General features: G+C 44.5%; 1 long non-coding RNA gene across 1 annotated transcript; it reads left to right on the top strand.

Moving 5' to 3' along the window:
• The first annotated feature begins 2,401 nt into the window (after positions 1-2,401).
• Positions 2,402-14,026, top strand: LOC123113547 (uncharacterized). The gene is made up of 4 exons (XR_006456076.1): positions 2,402-2,666; positions 4,175-4,288; positions 12,769-13,504; positions 13,584-14,026. It is a non-coding gene; the product is annotated as an uncharacterized lncRNA (long non-coding RNA).
• Positions 14,027-14,378: the final 352 nt, after the last annotated feature.

Below are 14,378 nucleotides of genomic sequence, written 5' to 3'. Positions count from 1 at the left end.
CCTTTTTCTGTTTTGTTGTATTTTTCCTTTTTTGTTCCTTTTTCTTTTCTGATTTCATGTTTCCTATTGTTGCTTATTTCTTTTATTTTACTCTTGTACTTTTGTGCATCATGCAATTTAAAAATATTCATAGTGTATTAAAAATGTTTATCAAGTACAAAAGAATGTTCAACGTCTATTTAGAAAATGTTTGTCATGTATTTCGAAATGTTTATCGTGTATTTCAAAATCTTCATCTTGTACTAGAAAATATTCATCATGTAAATGTTGATCATGTACGAAAAGTGTTCATTGTGTATTAACAAATGTTAACAATGTATTTTAAAAACGTTCATTATGTATTTAATTTTTTGATCATATTTTTTAAATGGTGACCGTATGTTAATAATGTTCACTTTGTATTTAAAATGTTTAACGTGTATAAAAGAAAGTTCATCATGTATAAAAGAACGTTCATCATCCATTTATATAATAGTTCATCGTGTATTTCAATAATTTTGATTGCATATTTAAAAATATCCATTTTGTATTAATAATGTTCATCATGTTTTAGAAAATATTCATCATGTATTTCAATAATTTTGATAGTGTACAAAATATATTGATTGTGTATTAACAAATGTTAATAATTTATTTAACAATTTTTCACTGTGTATTAAAAATGTTAATCATGCATTTTCAAAAAATTCCACCTGGTATTTAAAAATGTCTACCATTTAGTTTACAAAATTTTTCATCTTGTATTACTAAAAACCCGTTCATCGTGTAATACAAAAATGTTTGTCTTCTATTAAATATGCCAGCCGCGTTTCAAGAAATATCCATAATGTTTTTTAAAAGGTTCATCGTGTATTAAAAATATGCTTTCCCTATATAAAAAATGCTCACCGTGTATTTCAGAATATTCTTCTTGTACACAACAACATTCAGCCGTTCATGCTCCAATTTTTCCTTTTTTTTTTGAGAAGATGCTCCAATTTTTCCTAGAACAGAACCGGAGACACGACGGCCCATTAGTCACCCGAGATGCCAGGCCGAAACGCCCAAGCCCAACGAAACCGACCCCAAAGCCCAATCCCCTTTTCACCGACCCCGACCCGTCCTCCTCTCACCCCGGCGCGGCGCCGCTGCCCCTTCGCCCTAGAAACTCCTGTGGCGGCAGGCGAGCGAGCAGAGAGAGACGAGCGCCCCTGCTACTCCAGTCCCGCCTCCCCTCCCAGCCTTAATCTGCCGGCGGGGAATTTAGGATTCAAACGAGCAGGGGCGCATCGGTGATCCTTTGGCGCGCGGCTGCGACGGAAATGGACTCGCCGGGTGTCCATGGCGGATGGCGGCGGCGACAGCGCGGGAGACCTATCCGGCCTGCCTGCAGAGCCACGACACTATGAGAGCGACTCGGTAAGGTTGCCCCCCTCCCCTACTCCTACTGCGAGTGCGCTTGTTCACGTCGTGCTTTGGTGTTGCCGCCGTTGCGTGGGAGTGATTCTGGTCTCATGGTCGTTTGATGTGGGAGAGGCGAGAGATTACTGCCGTTACTAGAGTCCCTCAGGATGTTTGCTTCTAGGTACAATACTAGCTGCTTGGATTATCGGGAGATTTCCATATTCTGAAGTCGATGCCGTAGCTGTAATGCCAAACTATGGTAATTTTCCTGCCGGCCACGGCTGCAGTGTATATGGTCCTCTGCAGATTAATTGAATAATAATAATATTAATGTGTTTGAGATGTGAATTGGAAACTGTATGTCTTGTGGGTATCTATCTATTCGGTGGTTACTTGGGAGAGAAAAATTAGAGACCTTTGCTTGGGAATAGAGATGATTTTCGAAGCTGTTGCTGTTCGCTCGTTTGATTTTGTTGAGATTGTTTCGAGAAAACATCTCGAAACTTTGTTGACCCTGAAGGTGAATTAGGAATATATGAAGCTATTTTCCTGTTTTGTCATCTCCGAAAGGGTCATTAATGCTTTGCCCGCTTAAGTTGTGAAATGTTAGTCGAAAGTAGCTGCAAATTCCATATCCTTCAAGAAAAATGAACATATCATTAGATTCAAAAAGCAAACCTTCTTCTGGCTTTAGTTGTATGTAACGGCCTCATACTGGCCTTATTAATATTGTTGTAATGGCTCTTCGACCACTTGAGCTATGCCATGGTGACAATTACTCCACATCCACAACTCTGAACTCCATGCCCATAGTGTCTTCTACGTGCAGGTGCGCCACTGACTACAAGCCCAGTTCGAGCTTGCTTCTATAATGAATAATTGAATACACTGCATCTCTCTTTTCTGTCACTCTCGTTCCCCTGATTGGCGATGGAATGATATGGTGTCACAGGCAACTTTAAGATTTAGGAGCATGTCCGCATGATTATCTTATTGTTATTGTTTTTGATTAGTTTTACAAGTTTCGTGTGCCTATTCAAATCGTGTTGCTCTGCTATGCTCTTGATTAACTTATAGAGTGTTTGACCGTATTCTGCGGTGATAATGCAGGAGGATTTGGAAGGAGAGATGGATCCAAGCACTCTACGCAATGATGGGATGATTGCTCTTTCAACATATTCTATTAGCGAAGATGGCAAGTGAAAGTGGGAGCGACTGGATCACTATTCCTATCATGCATTGTAGACATGATGCATTGGATATATGTCAACAAATTGTCCTTGGTAAGTAGTTGCTACTTGCTATTGCACCTTAGTAAAATAGTTTTTTTTGTCCAAACAGTACTGCCCAGTTGCTTGCATGTTATTTCTTTTATTGAAATCCTACATGTGGAAGCTATCACTTATAGTTGGGCACATGATCGGGAAGGTTTTTTTTATGGGTAGGTCTATAAACTTATAGCTATCCTTGAACATATCTTATGGTTAAATCCAAGAGAAGAAACTTGATTGTTTTGATGTCCATGTAAAATACCAGGAAACAAAAGATACAAGTTAACATATTTGGGGTGTGCTCCAGAAAATTCTCAATGTAACACAGATGGCATCTTCACAGGGGATGCACATGTGTCCATAGCCTTGAACTGCTATGCTGGAATATTTACTTAAGAGTCCAAAAATGTGATCTGTGGAAGTTTCCAGATCCCAATCATGCTACACATCATGGGGCAATATTGTAATGTCAAAGTGAACAGTTTTGTGCATGGTTAATATATTCAGTGCCTTACTGCCAATAAGATTTAACGCAAACCTTACTTTATTATGCATAATGGATCTGCTTCACTAGAAAGTACTGGAATTGTATTTATTTATTTACTACATGTTGCAACACAGGGGCTCTTTTGCTAGTATATCTAAAAAGTGGAAGCGAAAAGAAAGCAGCAAAATGTATGATGGCTACAACCAACTAGTGATCATTTTTTTTCAGAATTCAAACTGGCGATCATAATTTTTTCTTTTTGAGAACTAACTAGTGATCAGATAGGTATACTACCAATGACTAGATCTCCAGCAAAAAAACCACTGATCAAACCATACTGGGCCATTGGTCCTCTGGTTGCTACTGCTCTAATTTGGTTGGTTACGTTGCTCTGCTGGCTTTAGGATGTCTAACTGAGCCATTGAGCCACTTGTCGTTGTTCTAATCATATATAGTAGGTATATAACATGATTAGTAGCAATTCTCTTCCGATGTAGGTGATATGTGTTCATCTCTAGCCCATGTGTGTGTGTTGTGCTCATGTGAACCGGGAAATTATCAAGTGTATGTGTGTTGCAAATGTGTTCTGCACATTAAGCAGATCAGGTTGATGAGGTTGATGTGTACAGGGGTTTAGTTCTTATATGAACAGGAGCCATTAAGGAATTCTTCTTGGACGAGTTTCAGTTTTTTATGTTATGCAACTGATAGAGTATGTATAGCTCATGTTCATGTTAATTCCCATCCCACTTAAAAGTCTGAAACACTTCACACTCAACAACCCGGCAGCACACCCGAATATGTATCTAGTTTCCCATCACACACATGGAGCAGTGTTGTTCGTTTCGGGATGTAGTAACACCACTTAATTTGTTCCCTGTCTGCCTCCTTCATGAAATTCTGACTGTATATATGTGCTCTGTGTACCATCCATGATATGCACTTGCATCCTCAACTCATGTTTGTCTTGTTTTATTTCAAAGGATGCCTTCCTACTCCTGCTATTTTTAATGTCGCGTGGCCTTGTTTTCAGGATGAGGAAATACCAATTATCTTGCTGTGGTGTGCTACTCTCTTTTGGCACTCGTTTTATATCACTACAACTGTTCAAATAATATGGACGGTCGGTAAGGACGCCGTGGATGCTGTAAGTTTGCTTGTCCTTGTATGCCTTGCTTTCCCATTTAGTATGTATATCACTTTATTCAATTAAGAAAGGCATTTTAGACCCTCACGATAAGAAGTCGTCTCAAGAAGAGGGGCGCCAGAATAACCATAGCGATCAATAGGCGGAAGCGGGCAAGCGCGAAAGCCATAGTAGGTTGAGCTGGAGGCGATGCATTGCCAACAGAAGGATGCATGGTAGTCGTGGGAGATGGTGTATTAGAAGAATCTACAACACGTGGACAATCAATGTGGTAAAGAAGAGGGGAGGGGGGAGGTGTATCGCTGGAGAAGTCTTAGGGACGAGCGAGGTGAGGCAGCCTCAGGTAAATAACGAGGTGGGGAAGCCGTAGGTGACTACGGCATGGGGTTTACTATATTTTACGGGAAGACACAGTGGGATGGGTGGACGAGGACAAAACATGATTGATAGGTGTATCGAGAAAAGTAAGGAAAGAAATATCCTCAATAGGAGGATGAACGTGGATAGAAAGGATGAAACTCATCAAAAGTCACATCTCGAGAAATTCGCATCCGCCGAACGATTTGATCCCAACACTGATGTGCTCATCACTTCAACCTAAGAACGCACATTCAATAGATTGAGGAGTCTGTTTGGTGTGTTGGGTGGGGGAGGGTGGCAAGAAGAACATAGCAAACGTAACGGAACAAACGAAGTGCTGAACAATCACGAGAACGACCAGAAAGACGCTTGAGAGAAATTACACCCCGGAGAGGGCTGAATCTTGATGAGATTGGTGGAAGTAGAGCAACGTTAACGTGGAAGAGAGCCGACAATCATCAACGCATGAACCGCCTCAAGAAGGTGACGATGCCTGCGCTCATCAACACCATTCTGATCATGAGCACGTGGACAAGAGAACTGAGCAAGTGTGCCCTACTCAGTAAAGAATCCACGCAGAAAATGAGAGATATGCTCACGAGCAAATTCTGCACAGAAGACATGGGCTGGAGTGGAAAACTGAGTATGAACCATGGCGGCAAACTTCTTAGGGCCAGTGCTTTTGCTGGGTTTTTTGGGCTTCCAGAATAAGCTGCCCCCTACCTAGCTTATTCTAGAAACCCAACCAAATTTATTTTTTAGAAGCAGATAGAAACCCAACCAAATTTATTTTGTTGGGTTTCTAGAATAAGCTAGGTAGGGCGCAACTTATTCTAGCTAATTCTAGAAGCCACCAAAAGAACTGTGTGTCAAGAGAAATGATCTATGGATAATATTGTAGCGATGGCCTCCTTTCGAGGCAAAGGGAGCTGGACACAAACATCAGATTGAACAAGATCGAAAGGACGTTGAGACACCGTCTCGCTATGAGGATAAAGTAATTGAACTTGTCTACCAAGCCGACAAAACTGATAGTCTAAAAACACAATGGTAAAGACAGATCCAAGAAGACCATGTCGAACTAGGGATGAGGGTCGAGAGCCACACAAGTGACCGAGACGATTATGCCACAAAGAGCCAGTAGTCAAGGTAAAGGGGGTGAAGAGATTGATGGCGGTGCAGAGGGAATGTGAAGCCTGTCAAGCTCCTGGCGGCCCTAGGAGTTACAATGCGAGGGCAAGCACCAAGTAGAGCACCCATGTGACGGTCCTAATCCGAATAAGAGTCAAAGTCGAGAATGACTACAATCAGAGTCGACAATTTGATCACTTGAAATGAGCTACATGGTAAGTCAAGGTGCTAAGATTGTCTCGATGATTGATTGGGAGGGAAGTACCATCAGCAGTAAGAACATGAATAGGAGAATCTAGAGGCTTGAATGGAGGACAAATTAGAAGAATCACAAGTCATATGAAAAGACGCTACACTATCAAGGATCCAAGGAAAATTTAGCTGACTGACTTCGTAAAAAGTGGTCTCAATACTGAAAGAATCAACAACAAAACCGTTGATGAGAACTAAAAGAAGCATCTAGCAGACACTGAAGTCTCGTAATCCCCAGCGTATTCAGGGGTTCAACTGAAGCAGTAGGTAGGTGCCGAAGTCGTGCAATCTCCTGCGTGGTGAAGGACACCATTGAAGTGGCCGACGTCGAATCACCGGAAGAGAAGTGTCCACCACCACCCGTGTAAGCCGCTAAAGGAGGCGGCATAGCACGACAAGCACCAAGCGCAAAGGGAAGGCGCATGTGCGATGTAGTCGATGGAGTGATGTGCACCAACACTACTGATGAAAGCCGTGAGGGGAGTCTGTGTAGAGCGACATCACTGTCAACAGAGGTCACCACCGTCAACAGAGGTCACGAGAGGCGACACTATGGAGTCACCACCACAGCCTGCGGGAGGCACCGGGTGGGAGCAACGTCATAGGTGGAGGAGCATCAGGCATCGATGGACGAGCATGTGCGAGATGGGGTTAGTGTAGGGTAAGCTTGAGAAACTATGTCCAATGAAGTCTAACGCACCTGTTTTTTGTTCTTTTACTCTTCTACAAAACTAGGCCCGTCTTACCAAAAAAAGGAGCAAAATAGCAAGGAAGAGCAGCGAATAGGGCACACGAGGTAGGGACAAAGCCGGTCAGTGGGACGGGCTGCCGAGTCTGAGGTCCAATGGCGAAGTCTGTCGTTGAGGTCCTGCGTGTAGCAAGAGGGAGCCCATACTGTGACCTGCAACAAAGGACGTCTCGACGATTGCGGTTGGCGCCAACTAGTTGAGTTTGCGATGATGCAATGCGTGGCCTCTTGTAGTGGCAAGGAGCCGGCCTCCCGGAGATGGCGGCGGGGCTCTAACCTTCTGTACATGGCGATGAGGCGCGACCTCCTGAAGATGTAGGATAGATAGCCTACGGTGCGAGGGGCGAGCCTGATGGAGGCGGAGGTAGGGAGATCGGAAGGGCATGATGGGAGGGGCGACGTGTGGGAATTTATTGGGGCGCGAGAGGCCTGGACAAGGAAGGGGGGTGATCTTGATCTGGAGGCAGCAGAGCGATGACGATAGTCGTCAGGATGGACACCACGCGGGTCAGGGAGGTGTGGTTGCACATGAGCGTGCTAGCCTGAGAAAAATTGATCAAAAACTTAGATCGGGATCGATTTGGAGAGGAACGCAAGTTGTGTGTGAGGAAGAAAACCCAGGCTCTAATACCATGTTAGGAATATGCAACTTGTATTCCCATGTGGACATAGACTATAGAAGTACATGTGTGCCGCAATATGCAGAAAGCCCCTTGTATAATGGGAAAAATACAAAGGGTACACAACTATAATATATTACTCCAACATGTTGAACACTCTGGCATTGTGTTCCTTCCAAATAGTCTAGAATGCGAGCAACACTGCTGACTCGAGTTTGTAGTGCACCGAAGGTGGCATTGTCGCCTGATGGCTAATCCACCAGTTGGAAAGGGAAACGCCGCCCCCTGGGGGCATTGGTGATGCTGAAGAGGCGAGTCTAGATTGTTGTCGAGAAGGAGCAGCTGGTGAACAGGTGTTGAGAAGTCTTTGGGGCACTGAAGCAGATGGTGTAGGTGACGTGGATGTCCATACCGTGGCGATGACGACGGTAAGTAGACCATAAACGGTACTCCAGATATGTGCCAACTGTGTGGCTGCAGCCGCAATCGGAAGCCGAGCTTCATCATCGTGTCGTTGTCTCTATAGACTGTCGGTCGTTGATGACCCAAGCGTTGTGTTCCTTCTAGATGGTCTAGACTGTGAGCAACAGAGCTGGCTTGAGATCCCGGCGCACCAAAGACGGATTGGTCGCTCGACAACGACAACCAATCCACTAGTCGGAAATGGAAATGTCGGCCCTTGGTTGGGAGGGCAACAATGACACCAAAGAGGCGAGCAACGATTGCTAGATTGCTACCGAGGAGCAGCTGATGAACATGTGTTTTGCAGTCTCAGGGGCACTAGAGTAGAGGGGACATGCGACATGGTTAACCAGACCATGCTAACAATGACGGTCGATGGACCACAAACGTTTGTGGGGGTTGAGCCACATGTGGATCTTGCATTTGATGGATGCCCATGCTTTCCACAACACTTTGTTGTGAGGGATGAGCTAAAGCCCATGAAGAACACACGATACGCGAAGTACTTGGACGATGTATGTTTGCTTCCAAAGCGGGTGATCTTCCTCCTCCTTGAGTACCAAGATTGATTGGAAAGCCCACGTGCGAGGCTCGTTTGGCGGTGCTAATTAAGGTTAAGGTTCCCTTCAGTCGTCTTGCTTTTTACACCGCCATGCAGGTGGCTTGGGTAAAGGACGTCAAATCCATACCACTTATTATTACACTTTTACGATGGAGTTTAAGTGTTTTGGGGATTGGAATCACAACCATGCATAGGGGTCCTTGGCTCTTTAGGCACCATGCTATGGTAATTGAGGAGTATACTAGAATATGTCGCCCTTATAACTCCGCATGTGTTTGGGCTCGGATCCTGGGTCGATCGGACTTGCTGCACAACAGAGTAGTGGCTAAAGCAATGGCTTCCAAGACAAGAGAAGTGTTAGATGTGGAGCTTGAGCTAAATGGCGTTGAATATGGATGTTTGTTTGAGTACATGTCAAGATCAAATTGGAGAAGCCCCCTTTGAGGTTCTTAGGGAATGTTGAGCTAGGTAAACTACCGAAATGTTCCGTGTGCTATATGAGAAGATGTCGCATTTTTGCGCAAATTACGGTAAGATTGGCGATGTTGCAGATCAATGTGGGAATGGGGTTCATGATCCAAAGAAGTTTCAGTTTAGCGATTTTATGATGGTTCAAACCTAGAAATGAGTTCATTGCTCAAGCTCATGGTAGCACTACTTGTGGAAGAGGTGGCTGGGCAGTAGAGGCCAAGGTGGTCGTGGAGGGTAAGTTGGGCATGACTTGACCCGATGTGTAAGGAGAAAGATTATTTTCGCCCTACGATGTCAATGCAAACGATGTCGATGCAAACGGAGTGATTGCAGGCAACCGTGTGTCGGCCAAGGACCCTCCCTTGGCGCCAGGGGGAAGGAAAGTGTCGGGTCTTATAAAATACAATGAGGGGAAAACTGGGGCGAGCAACTCAACTCAGGACACCTCTTTGCAAGTTCAAGTGAAGAATGGGTAGAGGATGGTGGGTGTACCGTCCTGATAGTGTTTTCATCGCTTCCTTGTACCTCCATTACACTCTTCGTTTCCTGCTAATCTGGCTTGTCTTCCTTGCCTTGTTTACGGGTTGTGTGACACGTACTTGATTCCGCATTCCATATTCCCTTGTTGGGCGTCCCTGGCCTTGGCGACAGGTAGTGGCGTGCTCTTGGGCACTTTGTGTCCTTGCATAAGACGGAGACGGTGTCGACTGCCCGTGCTCTTGCTCCACCATTGGTGGTGCTTGAGCTAGTGGCTATGGCGACAACCTGCATGGGAGCACGGGATGTAGGAACAAGGCAGCGCACAAAACAACTCATAGACAGGAAAAGGATGCGCAATTGGACTAGCAGGTAGTGGAGAGTACACGGGAGGTGTGGGGGAAGGGGTGAAAAAGTTGTTGGGAGCGGACTGCCTCCACCGTCAGCCGCCTTGTTGGACCCAGAGCCGAGGGGGCAGGGGATGGCGATAGGGGAAGCGAGGAAGAGGGAGGACATAAGAGGGTTCCGGGAGGGGAGAGGCATCATCCACCACCCTACGCGTGTGCGTCAGTCGTGGCAGTGGGTAGATCCGGTGTCTACATGTGAATCTACTACTCGGGATTGCATGACGTGGCTGTTGTGGAGTGAGGCGCCAGAAGTATTGTGCCGAGTGGGTTTGTTTGGTTGTCGGGGTTGTCGGCAGTAGGGCATTTCTGCTGTGTGGCTCGCAGGCGAGTGAAATCATTGGAGTGGCAATACTGGATCTGGGGGTGCTGTGCTGTAGATGAGGCTATGATGCTTGTGTGGCTTTTGTGCTACTTTTCCTTGTAAATTGGCATGCTTTGTTTGGTTTTCGATCCAATTTCCCTTATAAATTGAAGCACTAAAATCCTCAAGCTCATTTTGGATCAACAACACAGAGTTTGGAAAGATAGAAGTTGTGTGGTGCTCTAGTCCGGGCCTTCGTTAAGAAAGCAGTCAACTATAAATCAGAAGGCACATACTGAAGAGCAATAATTTGATCTTGCACACTAGAGCACCCGAAGGAAGCATCAACACCAATATGCTTGGTGAGCTCATGCTTCAAAAGGCCGCACGCGATACTGATAGCACTACTATCTGATAAGAGAGTAGTAGGTGTAGTGATTGAAACACAAAATCCTCAAGCAGCCATCCAAGCCAAGTCACATCTACTGTCAAAATAGCCGTAGCTCGCAACTTAGCCTCTACATCGAACAAGAAAGTGTAGTCTGTTTCTTCGTCTTCCAGACAATGAGAAACCACCAAGAAAAACATTAAGTGGAAAGGGGTGACGAATTTGAGCGTGGGAAGAAGAGACGGCGAGAGTCTCATGAAGATCCAGAAAACCACGAAAAACATAGTAAGCAGAAAGGGATGAATGAACTTGAGCATGGGAAGAAGAGACAGCGAGAGTCTCATGAAGATATCGTAACATAGATGTGGTGACTATAGTGGATCGAAGTGGGAGCAGAGACAAACTAACTGAATGTGGTGACTGTGAACGGGATATGAAATGTGTGGATGTTAAATAGACAAGACTCCCAACAAGATGACGGTAGGTGGGGCTAGGAGGGGAGGTTGCCAGTACTGTCGACGAAGCTATGAGGAGGTGGCGCATGACTTGGTGTTCAAAATGGTTTCCCTCATATTCACAGACTTTACACTAGGGCTTTTTACAGTGTGAACGTGGTCGCGCTAGAGGTCTACCATCTCTTGGATGCTGCTACTTCGAAGATTGACTTAAGAGCCCTGGAGTTGATCGTGTTGGAATTGGTCTTCGTGCTTTGTACTCGGTACAGCCGGTTGAAGATTGCATGCTAGGAGTGCCACTCGCTCTCATTCTAGAAGAAAAAGTCATCTTGTCACGCTGTAGAAATTCCCATATTCACATGGGCTTCTTTGACGCACCTCGGTGTCCATTCTCCATAAATTTGTGGTATTCTTCAATTCCGTTCCTCCCGGGCTAGCAAATCTGATGTCTAAGCGCCGGCGAAGCTATCATCTTGATGAGGCTGGTAACTGAATCTACTTTGCAGTTGCTTTGCCCGCTATTTGCCACCAGTTCTTCAACTCTGTGCCGCTCACACCGGCATGCCTCAACTCCCCCACAATTTTCACCTCCTTTTCCTTGCCGTTACCAAAGCCGGATGAACGAAGTGGCGCCAAGTTTCTGGCATTCTCTGTGACAAGAGGGTGCCACAAAAGCTAAAAGGCAAGTTCTACAGGACAGCGGTTCGACCCGCAATGTTTGGCGCTGAGTGTTGGCCGACTAAAAGGCGACATGTTCAACAGTTAGGTGTGGCGGAGATGCGTATGTTGAGATGGATGTGTGGCCGCACGAAGAAGGATCGAGTCTGGAATGATGATATACGGGATAGAGTTGGGGTAGCACCAATTGAAGAGAAACTTGTCCAACATCGTCTGTGATGGTTTGGGCATATTCAGCGTAGGCCTCCGGAAGCTCCAGTGCATAGCGGACGGCTAAACCGTGCGGAGAATGTCAAGAGAGGTCGGGGTAGACCGAATTTGACATGGGAGGAGTCCGTTAAGAGAGAGAGACCTGAAGGATTGGAGTATCACCATTCACCAAAGAACTAGTTATGGACAGGGGTGCGTGGAAGCTTGCTATCCATGTGCCAGAGCCATGAGTTGGTCGCGAGATTTTATGGGTTTCACCTCTAGCCTACCCCAACTTGTTTGGGACTAAAGGCTTTGTTGTTGTTGTTGTTCCTTGCTGTTACCTCCATTTATTTTTCACCCTGCCCCAGTTTTACTGGTTTTATGTTAATCTCTCTCATTCCTGATTCTTCTTCTTGGCTTATGTATGCTCTCACTTTCCTCCCTCCCCTACAACTCCAGTTTTGAGATTTTGCTCAACAACTTCCTTCTGATCACTAATCTCTGGTTTTGGTTTGAGATTTTGCTCAACAACTTCCTTCTGATCACTAATCTCTGGTTTTGGTCAGAATTTGTTGATTGCTCGGTTTTATTGTGTTATGCAAGGTGCTTCTAACAAGTTAAATGGATGCACTGATATGTTGGTGCTTCCACAATGTAGAAGTTATTCACATGTTCTTTCCAGCTGTATCTGCATAGGTAGCCATCTTGTAGAATTTGGGTATGCATTCCACTCTTGTTCTTATCCGAACATATTCATATATAGAAAACCAATATTGTCAGCTACTTGCCCTGAATAATCCCCTATGCTCTTAGAATTATTTCTTATCTTTGTGATTTATTAGGTAATAACATAATTCTAGGACATATGATTGTTATTGAACCTTAGGTCAATTAAGTTCCTGGCCACCACCTTTGGTTTCCTCTGATTGATGCCTGAAAGCAGATGTGACATCAATTCTCCATTTTCTGAATACAGAACATTAAGAAACAGACTGGAGTGAGGGACAAGGAACAGACACTTGATGTGCCTGCTGGGAAGGCAATTACAAAGGAATTAGTGGTCTGCTGTCCTCCTTAGTCCTTTGAATGATTCATTTTCTTTTGGCATGCAATAACATGACTAATGCTGACACATCTCCATTGTGGGTTTTATATTTTCACTAACCATGTCAAGTTTCCCCCTCATTGGAGTAACTACTTAAGGAATCTGTTAACCGGTTCATGGCCTCTGTAGCAAGAAAGAAGATAAATCTTGATTTCTTTATGAAGGGGTGGAAGGTATATTTCTGTATTTAAGAGTTTTTACTTATTGATACAGTTTATCAATAGGATCTATTGACAGTCTCTTATGAACGCCTTTGGTGGTAACTATTTATGGGTAATGAACTATTGCTTGTGATGCAAGTACCATAACATATTCCCATCGTAAGATATGTTTAAACATCTTGAGCGAATACTCCATACATGTTGAAGCTTTAAGCCTCTTGTTTGCCACGTTGTTTAGGTATCAAGAGCCTTTTCTTTTGAAGGCATTGACTTTTATGGATTTTATGTATGCCTTCAAAAGAGGCTTTTATGTATTTTCTTTATTCTGGATTTTATGTATGTCTGTTGTGATGTTAGATACAGATTGATTCAAAAGGCTTCAGCTGCGGATTTGTTGGTGTAGTTTATTTTAGCTGGGGTGACCAGTTGGTTTGCAGACAACGATGGTTTGGCCCTGTACCCCGTTCTTTATATGAAGTGCTACTTTGCTTTTCTGATTTGGTAACTTGATTCTTCTAATTCAAGGATTCCGCTGATGGTTGAGCAAGTAGGTGGGACAAGACATCGAGGCCCAAAGCTGCTGCCGCCGTTGTTGCCCTGGTGGCGACATTCATCCAGCGCCGATGCGTGATAAACTGGCCAGAACCTCACTAGACGCTGAAATGGATTAGATAAATCTGTTGCTTCCATCCAGAATAGTTACTTTGTGTGGACTGCGTCTGGGCCTTTTGGTCAAATGCCGGCAGTATAGTTATCCTGTCACAATGTATGGAAGAGCGCAGCTGGCAAAGGGAGAAGACCCAAGACAATACAGTAAGATTTACAGTAAGTATGTTATTATGGAGTGTTCAGTTGACACCGTGGAGTAACACGACACAACTGTATCGTTTTCTATTTCTATTTTTTTGCAAGTATCACATTTGTCTGTAAGAATAATAGCATGAGTTAGTACTCCCTCTGTAAACTAATATAAGAGCGTTTAGATTACTAAAGTATTGATGCCGCATGCCTAAGGTATGGGCCGAGTGAGCAGGAGTGTAGGACATGCCACATTCCGACAGTATTGCCTGATGACAGTTCTTCCTCCAAAGTCGGCACGTCGAGGCCCAAAGCTGCTGCTGACGTTGTCGCCCTGGTGGTAAACATTCATCCAGCGCCGATGGGTGATAAACTGTCCAGGAGGCGTCGAGTGCGAGCTTATGAATCTGCTGAAATGGATTAGATAAAATTTGTTGCTTCCATCAAATCTGTCCAGTTGCTTACCCCCTGTTTTTCTGTTCCTGTGTGATCAATCTGTCCAGTGACATTTCTGGAGTAAAC

Source organism: Triticum aestivum, chromosome 5B (assembly GCF_018294505.1).
Source record: "Triticum aestivum cultivar Chinese Spring chromosome 5B, IWGSC CS RefSeq v2.1, whole genome shotgun sequence".
Lineage (NCBI taxonomy): Eukaryota > Viridiplantae > Streptophyta > Magnoliopsida > Poales > Poaceae > Triticum > Triticum aestivum.
The sequence above is the reverse complement of the archived record's forward strand: the minus strand, read 5'-3'. Positions and strand labels throughout refer to the sequence as shown.